Source organism: Cornus florida, unplaced genomic scaffold (assembly GCF_030987335.1).
Source record: "Cornus florida cultivar Cherokee Brave unplaced genomic scaffold, ASM3098733v1 CherokeeBrave_3.0.0_Hap2_Chr07, whole genome shotgun sequence".
Taxonomy (NCBI): domain Eukaryota; kingdom Viridiplantae; phylum Streptophyta; class Magnoliopsida; order Cornales; family Cornaceae; genus Cornus; species Cornus florida.
Genome location: NW_026775577.1, coordinates 9,381,895 through 9,397,168, shown reverse-complemented (window position 1 = coordinate 9,397,168; position 15,274 = coordinate 9,381,895).

The following is a 15,274-nucleotide window of genomic DNA, read 5'->3' as shown; positions in this document are numbered from 1 at the left end:
AGTTTCATCTAGAGAATATTATTGTCACAAACTTCAAATTCGTGAACATGATCGATCAATTTTGCTTTACGATGAGAGGCTATTGCAAAAATATGTTATTGATATGTACATAAAGCTTGAAACAAAGCGTTTGGACTATTTTAGAACACAACAGTCACATATTCATTCAGAGTTATATCAGGGAATTGTTGAAAACATTGTTTCTGGGGAAATAAGAGGAGACCGCGTCGAAAAACGAGTTGTTCTCTCTTCTTCTTTCATTGGAAGACCTAGGGATATGAGGCGACTATTTTGATAAAACGAGTTTAGCTCAAAGATTTGGGAAACCAGACCATTTCATCACCATAACTTGCAATCCTGACTGGAAAGAGGTTGGAGATGAGCTAAAAATGGGACAAATTGCTCAAGACAGACCAGATTTAACAGCGAGAGTCTTTCGAGCCAAATTATATGATTTGAAGCAACAATTATTCAAAAAATGCATATTTGGAAAGGTGGTTGCACGTATACATGTCATTGAGATTCAAAAAAGAGGTTTATCACATGCTCGCATTCTACTCATATTACCAATGCCGATCAATATGATAACTTTTTCTCTGCATAAATTCCAAACAGCGATAAGAATCCTTCCTTATATGAAAGAGTCATGAAACATATGATGCGTGCCCCGTGTGGAGCTTAAAAAAAAAAAAACCCTATTCATGAAGGAAGGGATATGTGAAAATCATTTCCCTCACTAGTTTGTTGAACAAACAATGCAAAGGAATAATTCATACCCTATATACAGAAGAAGAATGGGGCCATCTGTCGTTGTGCTCAATGCAAATTTAAATGGGTTGTTCCTTATAATCCATACCTCTTAAACAGGTATGACTGTCATATCAATGTTGAAGTATGCTCTGGATTAATAGCCGTTACGTACCTTTACAAGTATATCTACAAAGGACATGATCGAGTTGCAGTTTATATATTAAACATTGATGGACAAGCTGTCATTGATGAAATACAAGTGTACCAGGATGCAAGATGGGCATCACCACAAGAAGCAATTTGGATAATTTTTTTGTTTAACTTAAATGAGATGTATCATTTGGTTATTAATCTCCAATTACATCCTCCAAACAAACACATGGTTTCGTATTAGGAAAGGCAAAATATAGAATATGTTATTCATTGTGAACATATATAACGAATGATGTTGACAGAATTCTTCCATTTGAACTCAACATGTGAAGCGGCAAGATTTTATTTGTATAAAGAGATTCCAGAGCATTACATCTGGAACAACCAAAATAAGTCATGGACCGCTAGAGAAGTTAATAAGGTTTTTGGACGAGTCAATGCTACAAATCCTTCAGAAGGAGAAAGATAATACTTGAGATTGGTATTAAACCACGTACCAACGTACGTGGACCAACATCGTATCAAGATTTATTGTGCAACCTTTAAAGAATCTGCACAAAAGTGGGGTCTCCTTGAAGCTGATAACAGTATCAGAGAATGTCTAGATTATGCATTGTGCTTTCAAATGCCATCAACACTTCGCATGCTTTTTGTAACTCTATTGGTTTACTGTGAGCCCACTGATGTCAGAAAATTATGGGACCACTGCTTCACAGATTTGTCTGAAGATTTCGTTTGCGCAAACGAATATTTGTCTTCATTCCAACACATGGAAACTCTTAAGAGTTTAGATAGCTATTTGGCAGGAATGGGCCGAAAATTAAACGATTTTGATTTGCCCAAAACATTTCCTGGTCAACAGTGTAAATTTGAATTTTCTTTTAAAGAAATTGATTCAATTTTTCATATCACCGATTTCTTGTTGATCGCCTACTATGTATTTAGGTCTTGCGGTCCGATCACTGCTGGCGTCTCCTTTATTGACTTGGGTTTATAGCACTGTATGATGAAATTATGAATTGCATGAAAGTTTTAAAGGATCATTGTCAATAGTGTTTAAAAGCTATTGTTACGTGTATGTGACATGTATACAATTGATAATTTGATACACATTACATATGTGTATAAATATAAAGGTCTCCCATATATAAAGCTTGTAGTTTTTCTTACAGATCTTGGTTTTCGTACACTATCTACATTTTTCTTACATTTTTTTATCTGTATGTTTAAGGCATGCACACCTTGTTCATGAAATAACTTAAGCATACGGTAGTATCGCAATTAAGCAAGATAAAGATATTGATATACTTCCTGTCTCGATTTTGATACACAATTGAATTGTTTTATGAAGTAATTTGTCTTGTTCAGCGCATATATATATATATATATATATATATATATATATATATATATATATCATTGTATGTGCATGAATAAAGTATTGGAAAATTTGCAAGGTTGAAATTTGATTGAATATTTAATATAATATGCAATTCATGTTGCGTGATTATTCATTGGCTCGAGAAAAACAATCTAGTTCAAGGGCAAATCTAAGAATTGTTATTTTTTTTTTTGGGGGGATCGATTAAAGAGTTAGAAAATTTGAGAGGAAATAAAGTTAAACTTTAGAGGGGGAGAAGGAGTGAGTTATCTGATTTGTGCAAGATTAAGAATTTAGGAGTTCTATGTGTTTTGGTTTAATGATTGTTTATGGCTTGTTTGGCTTGGGCCTATTTGGTTGGGTCTTTGTTTTAAAATTGTGGCTTAGATATTGGGCTTGTTTGGATAGGTTAAAATTGAGGAGGCTAAAACTATTACTAAATTTTTTTTTTTTTTTTTAAACATTGGGCTAAATATACCTATAAAAAAAAAAAAAAAAAAAAAAATTAGGGGGGGCTCAAGCCCACCCAAGCCCCTCCTTGGATCCACCACTGATCTTGTTGTTTTCGTTACTATTTTGAACATGTAAAATACTCCATTAAAAGCAATTTAGATATTCAATGTGAATAAAAAAATCTGTATATAATCTTTTAAAAAGATTTTGAACAATATTGCAGTGAGTAGTACCCTTTATTTAAATAAATAAAATAAAATTTGTTCAATAGTTTATTGATGTACAGTAAATAATGAAAATATTTAATCCTTTGAAGTGAAGGGAGAGTGACTCGACGAGATATCAAAGAAATTGAATTACGTCGATCCCTTTTAGTTTAGTGTAAGATGGTTGTGCGACCTTTTTTTTTTTTTTTTTTTTTTTTTGGTTAATGTGAAGTTGCGTGGCAATCTAGCCACACTCTTTTCTCTAATGTTTTTATTAAGTAATTCATGGTACTTGTTCAATTTTTTTTTTTTTTTTTTTTAAGTTAAAAAACCTACGAGGCTTGCGTGCCATAACAAGTGGTATCAACCTAATTGATTTAAAGATTCAAGTGTTTTAGATTGTTTATCAAATATATAATATACATGCATCAAGTTTTATAATTTCTTTTAATTAAAGTATTAAGATTTAACCTGAATACATGTTTAGTATTATATTAGGTTAAAACTATATTGCCTAGAAGACATGTTTAGTATTATATTAGGTTTGTTGGACTACGAGTCTGTGCTTTTTGAGGAGGAACCCCATACCCAGTGCAGAGTCTTCTTTGGTATAAAAGTTGTTACATTTTTTAGAGGGACTAAAGGTACTACCATGCCATTAGGTTAATTTATGCTTCTATTGGTGATACTATTCAGGGTGGTATTCTGGTTTTTAATACTGCCAATGAGCTTTTTGATTTGATAAAAAAAGAGTTAATGGGCATTAAGAAGCAACTATAATACTATTATATGACATTGTTTATGTTAGTCAGATATGATGGCAATGGTTCAGTGAGGGAGTACATCTTTAAGATGCGCAAGGTGGTTAATGATCTGAGGTAGTAGGGAATCATATTTGATGATAAATTATTAGTTCACATGGTGATCTATTCTCTACTTAGGATTTTCAGTTTTTTAAGGTGAATTATAATTCACAAGAAGTTAAATGTGGCATTAACGAGCTAATCTTGTGTGATTGAAGGGGAATGACTCAAAGGTATTAAAACTAAGTCAGCTAATCTTGTTGTAATAACAAGAATAGTTTCAGGAATAAACTAGGCGGCAAGAAAGTTTATAAGGTTAAACGAAATAAAGAAAGGTAGAACAATACATGAAAATACATTAATCATGGAATGATAAATGTTAGTTCTGTAGAAATAAAAGGACATCAAAAGAAAAAGGCTATTGTGGTGAAAAAGAAAAACAAAGTATGAAAGAAAATTACCATGTTAATACTTGAGCCTAACTTGGTAAAAGTATAAGTATAGATATGGTGGATGGATTTGGGTGTGATCCTACATGTTTCTTGTGTTTTCTATAGACTTGATACCTTCCGAATAAAATTGTTCTTTGGTTAGGGATGATTTATCTATGTTATGTATAGGATATTGGGGAATATCTGTCAAAAGAGACTTGAACGCTTGGACAAGGATGAGATTATTGGGCCGCATATTTTATGCGTTGCTTGTGTCAAATGACAGATGCAGAGAAATGCAATTTTTAAGGCTGGTCGGTCATTTGGTCTTTTGGACTATATTTATACTAACATTTGTGGTCCATTTCTTATTGTAGTTCGTTTGCGGTAAAGGTATTCCATTACATTCATTGATGAAATCTCAAGGTATAATTGTGTACTTAAGCCACCAGAAGTCCGAAGTATTTGATATGTGTAAAATCTATCAAGCTAAAGTTGAAAGCGCACAGTTAGGCAAACAAATTAAGGTTTTTTTTAAAACCGGACAGAGGTGGCGAGTATCATAGGAAAATGGATAAGGAGGGTGTAAATTATAGTACTTCCAGTACATACTTAAATAACAGGGTATTGTGCCATAGTACACCACTCCTAGTTCTCTAAAGCAGAATAAAGTTGCAAAAAAAAAAAAAAAAGGTGTGGGAATGTCTTACACAGAGGCAAAGTTATATAATGCAGATATCAAGGAGATTGATACTCACATTATCACTTGTTATTTTATTGGGCATCTTGAAAGATTGTATGACTGGAGATTTTACTGTCCAATAGATCACCTGTGAAGATTATTGGAATATGTCATGCAGATTTAATAAGAGTGGTGAATCCAGTGAGAGTTTAAAATATTGTAGTTTCTTTTGAAGAAGAACGATTTTCAGTATCTATTCCATTTATTTCAAGCTTCATTCCACTTTTTTTAGTGGTTTCAGTTAAAACTCATATTTCCACTCTTTCAGTTATTCCCACTCATTTAGTTATTTCTCCTTTGCAGGCCTTTCTTTCAGTTTCCAATCTAGTTCTTAAGTCTATTTAGTTTAGGAGATCTCTTAGAGCTTGGAAATGTGTTGTAGTTGGTGATTTGAGGTGTATGACAAACTTAATGGCTAAGTGCTTAAGCAAAAATTAAGTATTGATTTTTTTTTTCCCTCCAGTTTCATTAAAGGACTCTTTAAGAGTCATTCTTTCATTGTCACTTATTTATGGCTTAATCAAGTTTTGCAGTAGTGGTGTTTAAATTTTGAAACAGTGATTACTAATTGTAGGTTCAAAGAGAATGTTATGAATAAATGCATATACCTTAAGTTCAGTAGGAGTCATTTTTCTTTCCTTATCATATATGTTGATGATATTTTGCAAGGTAGTGATGACATTCATGTGATTCATGATATTAAGAATTTTTATGTAAAATGTTTGTCATATAGGACATGGTATGTCCTTGGCATTAGAATTCATAGAGATCACGCTACTGGAATATTTGGACTTTCTCTAAAGACTTCTATTAATTAAGTATATGAAAAAAATTTAAGGGTAACCAAGCATAGTAAGCCGATTAGCATAAAATACATTTTCAAACGTGAGAAGGTTAAGGTTTAAATGCCATTAAGATTTTCCCATATAGTTATAGAAAGATTGTTGCAGGTCCTCTTACTAAAGGTCTTCAGCTGAAGATAATAAAGTATTTAAAGAACACTTGATTCAGATATGTAATCAAGAGTCATTATGTTATGATGTCCGGTATTTCTTTTATATATGCTACATTGCAGTTAGTTTCTTTACACCTTGTGGTGACAATTATTTTTTCTCCAGTTTACACCTTATGGTTACAATTATTTGCATGAAAAATAAAGTTATGATGCATCATTATCATTATCTTAATATATATGGTTTATGCATGTGCTATTATGTTTGCATAGGAGTAGTGTGATACCCCTCGATTCTAGAGTCACGGGTGATCAAGTCCGAGCACAGATCCGAGAGATGCCAAACAATTAATATGTAAACAAGCAGGAATAAAACTGAATTAAGAATAAAATAATAATGCGCTGAAAGAAATCTAAAATAAAAATCCTCAAACTTTAAATAATAAATTAATATCATTTAAATTCTTCCAATCCGTACAACTCGGGAATCCATCTAGTGGACTCGTAACAACTCAAAATGAACTAGTAAATACAAAACCAAAGTCCAAAACTAAATAAGGAAAGAAATCCTATGTAGCCGAAAGAGTGAGTGTCTATATCTGCATCAAAGCTTGGTACTGTCGAACACCTGAAAAATAAGAGTGGGTCAGGCCCACATGCAAGTTCCAATCTACCACAATCCGTACATAAAACCGATACGCAGATACATCTTAGATAGCTCGGTAATATTTAAAATAGTCCATATAGATATAGATACACACTATAGGATATTCACTAACATATAGTCATCACACCTAAGTAGAAGATAACACGCAAAACGCCATAGCATAGTCATGCACACCTAGACCTATCAGGGAACTTCATTAGGTCCAGTTATCCATCCAAGCGATATACGCACCCTAACCGTGATCAGGAGATTCAAGCTCGTACCACGGTACCATAAATTTATATATAAATTCCTTTCTAATACTAAAAAGTAAAACAAACATCCGTTATGTCGTTCAACTGATTTAGTTGACAGGACATGCATCTATGTAGGATTTAACTGTTTTAGTTACTCCATTCATTATGTATGAATGGGTAGGGATTAGCGTTTTGATCTAATCCGTCCATCCGTATGCCACCTTCCCATACCGGTGCATATTATGCAAATGATCCGTAAATAATGCAACATTTTAAGCAGTTTATCAAATCAAGTTCACACAATCCAAATAGTTGATAAACACAGAATTTAAACAGTTCATCAACTAAAAATTCAGAATCCATCCACGTAACTAACAAGACAAAGTTTAATAGTTCATCAAGTTTAAATCCAGCATCCATCCAAGTAATTGACATAAAATATACATAATTAATTCTTCAATTAATTCCAAGCCAACATCCAATTAGATTAACAGAACCTAAGTATTGGTTCAATAATTTAGGTCCAAATCAATAACCCCAGTATTTGCAGAAAAGTGCTTAATATTACTACAATTACCATCCCAGCTTAAATCCATGTATTATATAACAAAAATAGCATTTCAATAATTAATATCCATGGCATGCATAGAGCAATCTTGATAAATGAATGACCCTAGCATGCAACCAAAATAGGATTTATAAATATATATATATATATATATATATATATATATATATATGTATGTATTCTGTTAAATGTCTAAACTTCAATTAGACAATTAAACTTCTTCCATCTGTTAACAGCCTGCACCGCGGTATACCTTCATACGGTTAAATCCATGAGTACTAAGACACTAATTTATTATGTGTGGCTCTAATATAATATGGTAATATTGTTTGGAATCCGTGTTCTAATCCTTTCTACTTTCTAGACACAGTTTGCACAATTAAATCCTTCCGATTCGTTAAATCTGTAAACTGCCTGCGACTTGCTTTAGATCTTCCAATGGTTTAAAGAATTAACATATAAATAAATTAATGCATCCTAGGGTTTTAATACTCCATGAATTAAGGTTTAAAACCATCACAGTAACCCAAACACAGCTGAAAATAACCCAGTTTAAACCAAACAGTGCGTAACCAAGCTTCTGTAATACACAAGATTGCAGAGCCAGCTCTTAAAACCATAGAGCAGGTTTTTAGCAGCCTAGAGCCGGCTCACCCATAAGGGGAGCTGGCTCTCCTTGCCTTAGAGCCGGCTCTCTCCTTGGGAAAGCTGGCTCTCCCCATTTTGAGAGCCTTCTCTGCTCCAAGCTTCTTCTCTGCTTCGTCCGATTGCCTTCTGTGCTTCAGGCGAAGTCCAGTGTCCTATTCCAGACCTTTTTAAGATTATTAGGGTTCAATTAAAGTTCTTAAATCCCTAGAGACTCCTCCTATTCCAGTGTGAACCGATTGACAAAAAACTAAAACAACACACAACAATTTATGCAAGAAAAACTAACTTCAGTTTAACTCAGCATACGAACAATTTAAAGTCTGAAACATGTACCAATATTTTGTTTTAAAGTTTTTAGTGTTAAATTATAGTCCAAACCATCCTAGAAACTCCTTAGATTCCCTTACGAATTAATTTACAGAAGTCTAAAACCATAATCAACACAGTTTTATGCAAGAACTAATTTCAGTACTTTTAAACAAAAACAGATTACAGTCTGGTATAATATGCATTAACCACCATGTTTTAACAATTGAAATAATCCCTAGAGACTATAAAGAATGCACAGAACACAATTTTACAGGAAAGGAAAATAATGAAACTTGCCTTAAGATTCCGGTTTGAAACCTTCATCGCCGTCTCTAAGTTTCAGAATTTCTCCAAGACTGTTCCTTTCTCTAATCACTGTTCCAGTTCTATCTCACAGTAAACATATGACCTTCAGTTCCATAGCTAAAACTCTTTCCTAGTTCTCCTTTCATGTTTTCCCCTTAACCTCTCTGTTTCTCTGTTTCTCTGGTTACGGGGAAAAGAGTTTTTGTTTTCAAACCCCCCTTGCAGACATACCAGTTATATATATAGGCTCTGTTACAACCTTAATCGTAATTCCACGACTAGTTATATGACGGCTAACTAATCCTCCTACAAGAAAACCCTAAACCTACACTAAATACAGCCAAATAAAACAAATAATTCATTTAAACCACAAATTAATCAAATAATTAGATTAACTCACAAATAAAACAATTACAGTTAAAACCACAAACCAATCAAATAATTAAATTAAAACAATTTCAATTCAATAATTAAATTAAACACATAAATAATAATTAAGCAATTAAGCAAATACACATAAAATAATTTCACCAAATAAAACAATTAATTTAAACAACTAAGTCATATAATCAAATAAAAATGAAATAAAAATCAAAATTTAAAATTAAATTCCCATTGTATCCTTTTGAAAACTAGGGATATTACATTCTTCCCCCCTAACAAAAAGAATTCCGTCATCGGAATTCACGAAACTCTGAATTAATGACTTTGCAAAATTCATTTCCGTTTTCGTGTGGCACGGCCGTTTATATGAGCTCCACCAAATCCCAACACATCCAAAAATATCCAGGTTTCTATGTTTAAAAACTCCCTAAATGTACAACTCCGAGGTTGTATCTAGTAACCATCCAATACTACCGAACATGTTAATGAAGGCAACGATCTCTATTCCTCCAAGTTCCAGAGAACAACCGCATAAAATCCATATGCATCCAGCGTTTAACAATTTGGTAATGTTAAGCAATAGGCTACTGCCTAAATCAATAAACAAAATCCGTGAAAAGTCAGCGCCACGCGTAAAACTGACCTTCCTACAAAACACATTGCTTCCGATACGGAAGACCTCCCAAATAACCGTTTCCGGATAAAAAAACTCCTATGTACGAGTTTAACTATCTACAAAATCCGACTGCTGCCTCTAACCCGCGCGCAATCACTACCCAAAAGAGAGTACGTTTCTCCAATGTATCCTTAAGGAAAGAAAAAGTCTTATTATATAACCTCGCTTCCATGCCAGATCAACCGGTGAGAGACCGGTACAACATACTATCCAAAATCCCAAGCATTGTCGCACTAACCTCCTTGTGCCAACAATAGCACAGATAATAACGGACAAGCTAAGTACCGCTTTCAATTACCCATGCCAACCTAGGATATATATCCTAAGCATATTTGCTATGTGATCAAATTTCCTATCTAGAGATACAAAGCATAGTTGTTGCTCCAACACCTTCAACACTCCATTGACATTGCAGTGTTTAACCTCTATAAGAGATAACCACATACTATAACTTCGTTATCAGTGCAATGTAGAACTGACATAACCCGCCAAACAAACACCACTAACAGTGATGTCTACCAGCTAACTTGCTTACTCTACGACCCTTAATCCATAGGGGTGTAAACTTCCAACCAATGTCGGTACTTTCTACCAACCATCTCCCTCCTGAGTAGTCCTACTTCCTTGTTGATATAGGAAGTGACTAAAACCTCCAATGATATCCAAGCCTCTATTTTCCCACCTTGTTAGCAGATGATACACTTGGAGACAGTGATGTAATTGTCCCTATCCGTACCGGCTCACCAAAACGAACCTGGTATGTCGTGACGCAACGCCTAACCATTTGACTGTATTATAAAATTTATAAATTTTACATCTCAGTCACTCCGACCTTCCTAGAATCAGGAAGACAACTACCAATCCTCCTTCAGTACCCTAAACTCATCTGAGTAAGATACGATCTCCTGTGGGGTCATCTCAAATATTCCAAGTTGACCGCCTCTATTTCCCTGATAATAGCAAGTGTTAATATTTCCACCTGCTAAACTCAGTTACTTTATCAGCTGATAAGATCATCCTCCTCCCTATTACTTCTACCGGACGAAACTTAATGCAAAGTGTGAATCACCACATCTGTCCATCTAAGCCGTGTCGTAATCCGTGCTATTCATAGGAACTGATATCTTACTAGTTCCCAAAATAGACAAAGCAAAACTGATTTAATTTTATCAGTCAACGATATCCCAATTAGAATCCTAACCCTTGTGTAGAATCAGAAATCTCTCATCCGGATCTGTGGAAACTACTCTGTCAGTCCCGCTCGAGCATGAGAAGTGGCTACAAGGATCAAATGATCTCTTACGGTTCAGCTAGATAATCTTCTAGATATCGAACTTTGAGACCAGTCCCTATGTCCCTCCTCCTACCTGCCCTCTAAACATCTGTTTCTCTCTGTGAAGCATTATGTTTCCTTCAGGCGCTATAAAGAATTAAGAGTTGTGAAAATCTGTCCTTATATCCTCCTTCCGGTTTGCCTAATGAAAATATTGTTAGTCTGGTAACACCAGCTTCCATATTTAGGTGTTCTGTCTCACCTTCAAGTCTTTGACATCCTACTTCTCTAACTCAAGTAAGTGCCGATTAGACTTCCTGTCTAACTGCAAACGCATATGGAATCTTTCCATCCTCTAAATAGTCAACAATTTCCGAGCAACAACTATTTGTTGCGAACTGTGACCTAAAAAAAAAATTCCATATTATTTGTGCAAATGAAGTAACTTGCTTCCTCCTCGAGATGTAATTCCGGCAACTCCTCATAACGACACGCCCTTATGAAATAAAATTCTTGATTAAGAATTTACTGATGACTAGTTAATCCGTCTGCTATTCTCAGTCGGTGCCATTCTAATAAGTACTTAAACCAGTACCAAAATTCTCCTGCTGACTTGGGACTACCTCTTTTAAAATTTCCGAGAAGATATTCAGTCAAGTCAGTTCCTTCGGTAAAACATCGTGGCGTTACAGTTTATCAAATGAATCTATATCATTTGACTCAAACTGCTGGTTTACTTATCACATCCTGAAAACGTACTATAACTACGCATATTTAGGTTCACTAGATTGGCTAAGGGTAGGTATACTTACCAAATCCTATGACCCCATGCCCAAAATCCTAGCGTAATTAACGCTATTCCTCCAAAATGGTAGTTGGCTGATTACACACCTATGTCCCCAACTAAACCGCATTCCCAATCCTGAATAATTAACAAAAATGAAACACATAATGCGCACACAATAAAACACGATAATACACAATAGAATCCTACATAAAACATCGTTCCTCTTAGCAAGAAAATCGCTTGTTGAAAATCAACCTTTTCCAGTTCCAGAGGTAATCATTCAACCTCAACACCTACGCTCAAACCATAGCTCAAAACAAAATCCATTTGCCTCAGCAAATGCCAAAGGCTGAACCTTCATCCTCCTTGTACACGGAATGCAAACTATCTAATGTAGTTGTATAAAGCAACTTAGACCGTCACAACCTAATCTCCATACTTCTCGGAACGTGATATAAAACCATTGCTTCGTTCTGAGAAAACTCCATCCGATTCCTGAACCCCTAAAGAGTTCTCTTTATCTACCTCGTTTAAAGGTAATACGTAAGGTTAACTACATGTAGGTCGATCTCCACCAACACTACTAATATCATTCACTGTACTATCAGCGAACGAGATCACCTTTGCGTGATCCTTGATTGTCAAGATTCAATACCCTCTTTCCTGGGTATGTTGAATTCTCCTCCCCCATAATCCTTTTCGGCCTCCTATTCCTCGGTTGTCTTCTTTACGAGAACAACTAAAATCGTGCTGGTCCCTTTATGCGGTGACCAAAAAACGCACACCTATATCCCTCATTGGCTTATACTTCTAAAAGTAGCGCCAACCGGAATTAAGCCTTTGATCCCAAGTTCTACTTTTGATAAAGAACTTGGTAACATACTCCTCTACTCCTTCGGGTCTAATTCGCTATCGCCTTGGACCCCATCCTCCTCCTAGTATCAACCATTCCATAATTATGAAATATAATTGACATCAGCTGCTTCTCCTAACGAACCGCAAAAGAGTACAACGAATCCTAATATGACTCTAAGTTTTTAAGAGACGCAACGCGGAAGACTTCTAACGAAAGACACTCCTAAGGACACTAGAACCTGGAGTGCTCTGATACCAACTGTGATACCCCTCAATTCTAGAGTCACGGGTGATTAAGTCCGAGTACAGATCCGAGAGATACCAAATAATTAATATGTAAATAAGTAAGAATAAAACTGAATTAAGAATAAACTAATAATGCGTTGAAAGAAATTTAAAATAAAAAACCTCAAACTTTAAATAATAAATTAATAACATTTAAATCCTTCCAATTCGTACAACTTGGGAATCCATCTAGTAAATACAAAACCAAAGTCCAAAACTAAATAAGGAAAGAAATCCTATGTAGCCGGAAGAGTGAGTGTCTGTATCTGCATCAACCTGATCAAGCTCTAAGCCTGGTACTGTCAATTCCTTATGTATGAATGGGTAGGGATTAGCGTTTTGATCTAATCCGTCGCTCCGTATGCCACCGTCCCATACCGGTGCATATTATGCAAATGATCCGTAAATGATGCAACATTTTAAGCAGTTCATCAAATCAAGTTCACGCAATCCAAATAGTTGATAAACACAGAATTTAAGCAGTTCATCAACTAAAAATCCAGAATCCATCCACGTACTTAACGAGACAAAGTTTAATAATTCATCAAGTTTAAATCCAGCATCCATCCAGGTAATTGACATAAAATATACATAATTAATTCTTCAATTAATTCCAAGCCAACATCCAATTAGATTAACAGAACCTAAGTATTGGTTCAACAATTTAGGTCCAAATCAATAACCCCAGTATTTGTAGAAAAGTGCTTAATATTACTACAATTACCATCCCAGCTTAAATCCATGTATTGCATAACAAAAATAGCATTTCAACAATTAATATCCATGGCATGCATAGAGCAATCTTGATAAATGAACGACCCTAGCATGCAACCAAAATAGGATATATATATATATATATATATATATATATATTCCGTTAAATTGCTAAACTTCAATTAGACAATTAAACTTCTTTCATCCGTTAACAGCCTGTACCGCTGTATTCCTTCATACGGTTAAATCCATGAGTACTAAGACACTAATTTATTATGTGTGGCTCTAATATAACATGGTAATATTGTTGGAATCCATGTTCCAATCCTTTCTACTTTCTAGACACAGTTTGCATAATTAAATCCTTCCGGTCCATTAAGTCTGTAAACTGCCTGCGACTTGCTTTAGATCTTCCTACGGTTTAAAGCATTAGCATATAAATAAATTAATGCATCATAGGGCCTTAATACTCCATGAATTAAGGTTTAAAACCATCACAGTAACCCAAACACAACTGAAAATAACCCAGTTTGAACCAAACAGTGCGTAACCAAGCTTCTGTGATACACAAGATTGCAAAGCCCGCTCTTAAAACCATTGAGCAGGCTCTTAGCAGCCTAGAGCCGGCTCTCCCACAAGGGGAGCCGGCTCTCCTTGCCCTAGAGCGGGCTCTCTCCTTGGGAGAGCCGGCTCTCCCCATTTTGAGAGCCTTCTTTACTCCAAGCTTCTTCTCTGCTTCGTCCGATTGCCTTTTGTGCTTCCGGCGAAGTCCAGTGTCCTATTCCAGACCTTTTTAAGATTATTAGGGTTCAATTAAAGTTCTTAAATCCCTAGAGACTCCTCCTATTCCAGTGTGAACTGATTGACAAAACAACACACAACAGTTTATGCAAGAAAAACCAACTTCAGTTTAACTCAGCATACGAATAGTTTAAAGTCTAAAACATGTATCAACATTCCATTTTAAAGTTTTCAGTGTTAAATTATAGTCCAAACCATCCTAGAAACTCCTTGGATTCCCTTACGAATTAATTTACAGAAGTCTAAAACCATAATCAACACAGTTTTATGTAAGAACTAATTTCAGTACTTTTAAACAAAAACATATTATAGTCTGGTATAATATGCATCAACCACCATGTTTTAACAATTGAATTAATCCCTAGAGACTATAAAGAATGCACAGAACACAATTTTACAGGAAAGGAAAAGAATGAAACTTGTCTTAAGATTCCAGTTTGAAACCTTCATCGCCGTCTCTAAGTTTCAGAATTTCTCCAAGACTGTTCCTTTCTCTAATCACTGCTCCAGTTCTATCTCACAGTAAACATATGACCTTCAGTTCCATAGCTAAAAGCCTTTCCTAGTTCTTCTTTCATGTTTTCCCCTCAACCTCTCTGTTTCTCTCTTTCTCTAGTTACGGGGAAAAGAGTTTTTGTTTTCAAACCCCCCTTGCAGACATACCACTTATATATATAGAATCTGTTACAACCCTAATCCTAATTCCATGACTAGTTATATGATGGCTAACTAATCCTCATAAAAGAAAACCCTAAACATACACTATATACAACCAAATAAAGCAAATAATTCATTTAAACCACAAATTAATCAAATAATTAGATTAACTCACAAATAAAACAATTACAGTTAAAACCACAAACTAATAAAATAATTAAATTAAAACAATTTCAA